At 38.2% G+C, this 6,287-nt stretch overlaps 1 long non-coding RNA gene across 1 annotated transcript; it reads right to left on the bottom strand.

The window, feature by feature from the left end:
* Positions 1-505: 505 nt before the first annotated feature.
* LOC114058112 lies at positions 506-5,887 on the bottom strand. The gene is made up of 2 exons (XR_003571374.1): positions 5,685-5,887; positions 506-2,448 (listed from the first exon to the last, which is right to left on the bottom strand). It is a non-coding gene; the product is annotated as an uncharacterized LOC114058112 (long non-coding RNA).
* Positions 5,888-6,287: the final 400 nt, after the last annotated feature.

Raw genomic sequence — 6,287 nt, forward strand, 5'->3', positions numbered from 1 at the left:
TGCCTGAAGTGCTTCTCCATCTTTAAATAGTCAGGACAGTGAAAGGATTAGAAATCTCTGTCAATCGGGACAGTGCCTGAGCTGTGCAATTTTAATCTTAATATAGCTACAGTAAATTGCAGAAACAGAGCTCTGAAGAGCCATCCGGGCTCGCAGTTCTGCCATGACAATGCAACTTCAATCAGACTCTTGGCAAGCGACCCTTGGTTTCAGAAGACAATAGGTAGGAGCAGCTACTGGATACTGAAAATATTCCAGGCACTAAAACATAGTAAAAAGAAGTTGGACAGTTAATACCATTCATCTGAAAAACAGTAAGAGGATGATGCCAGCGATCTGAACGTGCTGTTTAGACTGATGTAGTAATCCCCATGTAGGTTAGCTCCATTTCCACAAAGAGCCTGCTTCAAGACAGAAAAGATCATTTAGTAGCTGATACAGGTAATAAGCTAAATCCGTTTTCAGTTACTCAGTAAATACATCCATCGCTCTGAAAACATAAAAGCAGGGAACAGCTCATTTTATTTTACTGCACAGATACACTCCTGAGTTAAAGGTCTTAGTGGTGTATTCTCTCTGCAAAAGGAGAGCAGGCAGAACGAACAGGTCCGTGTCTGAAAGGTAGCGCTCAGTTCAGGGTTTATTTGAGTGAGCTTACAGTGGTGGTGTCACCCCAGGGCCGCAGAGAACAGCCCCACACAGGAGCAGAGGGTGCTTGATTCAGACTTCTGCAGACACAGAATCCTGCACACCAGCCTCCTCCAACACGTGCACCCACCCCCTGCGATAAAACTGCCACGACAGGAAATCATTCACCCCCTGAAAAAGATTCACGTCGCAGAGAGCGTATGCTCGTGTTTCCATTCACAGCAGTGACTGGCTGAGTTACAAACAGGCAAACCACCATCCCCAGACAGGATCACTTAAAATAAGCCTATGTAAACACATACCCTTATATAACTTATATATATACATATATGTTATATATATAAGTTTTATTTGTGTATACATAGATATAAATATGCACGCACACACACACATGAACAAACCCCTGTAACAGTAGAGCACGCAACACACACACACACACACATGGAAATATTGTAAATGATGCTGAACTGAAATCTAAGAATATAATTAGGAAATTATTAGCAGGTTTAAAAATTGATTTAAAAAACTATTCAAAGTGTCTTTAATATTTATGTTCAAGTAAGGGCCAGAATGACCACAGATTAATATTGATAAAAAGAGTTGGCATTAATTTCCCACATTATGCCAGAACTCATGAGTTATTTCTCATTGTCATTTCGCTATCAGCACACTTCATCCACTAGAAAGATTTTTTTTTTAGGAAACAGTGATTTTTAAGACTTGGGTTACAAGCAATATTGTTTAGGCACCCTCAATCATAAACTATTTCTAAAATCCACACACACCTTAGAGTGTCAGAAGAGAACTAGCGGGACTCAGACATCCACATCCACAGTATTCAGTGTCACAAACAGGTCTTCACAGTAAAAAAGGCAGTACTGGAGACAGGGGATGGAAAGGTGACACAGTGGTGGCTTTTAGAACAGCAACATTTAGCAAGAGTGACTCTCCAGTACACCACAGATGCTCCATATTCAGGAGATATGGAACCACGGTGGTATTTCAGAGATGACTGTGGGTGCAAGTTGGGATTCAGTGGCAGCTAAAGCTATTGTTTACTTGTGCTCCAAGGTGACTACAAACACCTCTAACAACACTGTGGGGATTATTTGGGATATTTAGTATGGCTAAAAACCCTGGTACCAGTGTCTTATATCAGAAATCACTTTATTAGAATGCAAATGTAGTGTACTGTTTAATGGACATTCAATATATAAATGACTAGTGATTTAGAAGAGATCTTTAAGAAAAGATTTCTTTTCTCCTTTTCCTTTTGTTAAGATTATTCCTTATTTCTATTCTGATAGAAGACTCCAAAGATTACTGGTACCCTGGTGCACATAACCGTGAGTCAGCACACACACACACACAACGTATACCTTACTGCTACACATCGACAGCCCCTTAAATAGACAGCCCCAGCTCTGGCACTGGGACCTGTACAGCAGATGTATTCTCTTTGTGCATTTTGGCATCATTATCACCACTCAAGTTCCACAGTTACAGCAAATCAAGGTGGTCTTGAATGCAAGAACAACCCGTCCCTCACCCTCTCCAAATAAAGCCACAATTAAGTCTTGTAATTTCTTTGTGTTTCTGCTGTCCAGCTGTGCAAATCCAGGCAGATGTGCAGACTGCAAAGCTGACTTCCAGTCTCTTCCAACCCCTCACCAGTCTGGCATTATCACACGGAGACGACAACGTCGAGATAGAGTCTGTCGTAGGATTCGCGGAAGCACAGGATGAGGAGCAGGCTGAGCAGACACGATCCTGGCAGGCACCAGTTGAACCAGGAAAACTCTGTAAGGCAGAAGAGAGACCCAACCTCAATTATCAAACATGTTCTGTGTTTAAAGTGACCAAAACTTAGACTGATGGCAGGTTTGAAGGAAATTGCTGTCTTCTGAACAAAATCCTGACAGCCCTTGATCGATCAATGGTTAACATGGCCTATGAGACTTCTCCATGGATACCTCAATTTATATATATATATATATATATATATATATTTATAACCAATGCCTCCAGCTAACGTTAAAACTCCTTATGCAACCTGCCAATGAAGAGAACGGGGAAAAAAATACCCAAATCTATCATTGCTAATGGAGAATAAACCACTTCCAAAGACTCTACTCATTAGTTCTTTGATTTCTATGGATTGAGAACCAAAACAAATTAAAAGTGTAGGAAAAAGCTGGATTTGATTTTGAATCAAACCTGCTACATGCTATAAGGAGGAAAACCAATTCCTCAGAAGAAACTTGGTACAATCAATTCAATTTAAAACTAGTTGCAAAAACAGCTCCTCAGAAGCCTCTTTTCAGCTGTTAGACTTAATGTACTGCTCTTAAAAAGCTGTGTTCCATATTCAAGAAATCCCATCATCTGATATTTGCCTACTAATTAACAGTTTTATTCAGGGTTGGTTTTTTTTTCAAACTAAGTGCACTACAATTTCCTTTTTTAAAAAAAAATTGTCAATTTACTGAAGAAATATTCATTTCACTGGAGATATTGTTCCATTTATTTTTTAAAATTTTCCTTTATTGCTATTATTAATTTAATTTTACAGAACCTAAACTCTCCCTCAAGGTCTCTTAATCAAAATCAAGGCTTCAGCACTGCTACTTTCTTAAATCTGTAATTTATATTGCAAAAAGAAAAAATTGTGATTTATATTACACAATGCAAACAACAAAAGTCAGAAAGCCTAAAAAAATTCAACTTTCCAAAACCAATAACCTTCAACAACTCCCTCCCTGATCCACCGAAAACCCACAGGGATTTGTTTAGGTAGTAATGTTATTAAAACCAAAGTAAAATTTTCCTAGGCTTGGAGAAAGCTGTGTTATGTGTTGCCAGAAGTCAATAGTCAAATGCTTTGCTGTTATTTTCCTTATAGTATTCTCGTTTAATTGGATTAAACAGACTTTAACTCAGACTTCCTAACAGACCGAATTTAACTTGTGAATCCTTCATATCTTTTTTAATCCAGAATTTGTGACAGCTCTGGCAATGCAGCGAACGCATCGATCGCATGAAGCCAAAGGTCAGTTTGCTTTTGTTTTTCCCTCAGAAGTCCCTGCAGAAAAGGCAAAGAAAAACACATCCAGAGGCTGCAGCTTTGGGGTGCAGGACACAGCACTACCAGCGAGGCTGAGCTTTAGGAAGGGTTACATCTCCACTGTGCTAGATGAACCAAAATCTTCAAGGCACTGGAAAGCTTCCAGGGTTTGGGTCCTTCACAGCATTTGCAATATCAGAGGAGGAGAAGAGAAATCAGAATTAAAACTACTGAAAGATTATCTGGCCTAAAAGGAACAAGATGAATTTGACTGAGTTCTGATTTATCTGTAAGCTTCTTACATGCCATTAGAGGATGTATTTGAATCAAATGAAAGCAAATGATTAAGATCATTATCAACCTCTTGAAGGATTTTTTGTTAATCAGAGGAGCCAATAGCACCCACTGGCACTGACCTCCCCGCAGTGACCACACCTCACTTGTACTTTCGATCAAAGAACGAAATGTCCTAAGCACAAATTACGCTTTTTTTAAATTTTTTTTTTTGTTTTCTCCTTTGAAGAAATAGAGAAAATATTCCAAGTATATGAATATAATTATTTCAGGTTTATCCTTACCTGCATTTACTGATACCTGCTAGGGAGAGAAATACTAGAGACCAAAATGACCCCAAATACCCTATTTATGAGGGAATGAGTTCACTTAATCATAATTCTTCCATCAGAAGTGAGACACTATTCCCACCCTCAGTTATTAAGTAATGCCAAACACTGGATTTCTACTCTGAAAAATGCTGAAAAAATTATCAGAATATTTTATGTCATCTTTCCAGCTCAGATATGGATGTCAGAAACTATAACTCACACCAATTAATATTTTACAAAAAATTAATATTAAAAGCGTACTTTAAAATGTAAAGACTAACTCTCACACCACCCCAGGCTAACCTGGTTGGCATTCTGATTTTACAATGATGCAGTTCAACAACAGCATTAAAAAAAAAGATGAATTCTGTTTGTGTTCACAGACCACAATTTGAAACAGGGCTGTCATCCTACTTGTAATTCCCTGGCAGAAAGGCACAAACTATGCTGAAAAATGGCCCCAGGTTGTAACCTAGATGATTTCTAGCAAAATTCATTCTGAAATTTGTCAGTCTCCTCTTGGTGATAAAACTCAACATTTTAAGAAGTAAATGCACTCATGATAATACATAAAAGCCCACATTTTCTAATGCTTTGCAAGTCTTGCATCATGAAGCAAACGTTTACCACAATGACAAAAGACAAATTAAAAATTTGCATCTTTGAGAGCCATTAATAAAGACCACTTCCCTTTGAAAGCAAATTGGGTTCTCATTTTACAGCTTAGAGTAATAATATGTATTATAGCCTACTAAATAGCAAGTTTTAAGTCATAATTACGAGTTGCGAGGAAGCCAATAACACTTGAGAGATGAGAAAGTGTGAAGAAGTTGATGAGAACATCAAGCAAAACGCTGATGTGCTGGGTTAGGCCACAGGATTGTCTAAAGGAATGGCTGTTTCCTCTTTGAGCAGTGGTGAAGAGCTGCCCTCTCCCCTGCAATGTACATGTGACCCACTGAACAGAGCTGACCATAAATGGGGCATTTCTGCTCTGCCCCTCCTGGGCAATACAGTTCTACCCAAAAGTAGGAGACTGGATTAGCTTTACTGTGGTTCTGAACAGCCAGAGATAAAACTATTTTTAATGGTCACATTACCAGGCCTTTATAAAATATAATGACAATGTGTACCTTGATGTACCTGGCTACAGCAAATTCAAGTAGAATATATCTTGCATCTAAGTAATTTTATTTTTATTAGCGTGCACATAGGAAAGAACAACTAAAACTTTCCTCCCTTGCTGCCCCATCAGGGGGGATTCAAACATTCAGTTATTAAAGAAATCATGTGCAAATCCTCCCTTCTATTGACAAAGGTATGTCTAACTGGAGAATTACATTTTCAAAGCGGTTTATGTTTCTTACCTGTATGGTAAAATGTGAGGAAAAACAAAAGCACTCCCATAAACACATTACTCAGAAAGGTGACAACTCCACAGCTAATTCCTTCTGGAACAGGGTAGACTGTCTCCACAAAGAGCTCAAAGAATATGGGTACGCTGCTGTTGAGGAATATACCCAACAAAATGCAGGATGTGTACAGTGTAGCTATAATACAAACAAAAACAGTTATTAATTTCATGCTGGTGTTTTTTTCCCCCTATTCAGAGCTGCCAAGAATACTAGTATCTGAATAACCAAAGAATGCATAAACTTATTTTTATCCTCTGTGTATCATAAAGCATATCACATCCCACTAGCTTTAGGCAGAATGCATGCATTGATTTGGAAAAAAAAAATCAGAAATACCAATTTATTTATTTATTTTTTTATACAGAACCCAGGAAGACACACTCAGTGATTTGGAATTCACTTGTAAGTAAAACGAACAACAAAATTATGAATGCAAAGCATCACCTACAGTTTGATTTACCTCTGAAACAAACAGAAAATATTGTCCTCCAAACAATTAGGACAGGGAGCAATTAATGCACCAAATTGGAAATGGACATGGATTAACCTTTTGAC

This window comes from Empidonax traillii, unplaced genomic scaffold (genome assembly GCF_003031625.1).
Source record: "Empidonax traillii isolate 1590-97213 ecotype Southwest subspecies unplaced genomic scaffold, ASM303162v1 scaffold161:size1573837, whole genome shotgun sequence".
NCBI lineage: Eukaryota > Metazoa > Chordata > Aves > Passeriformes > Tyrannidae > Empidonax > Empidonax traillii.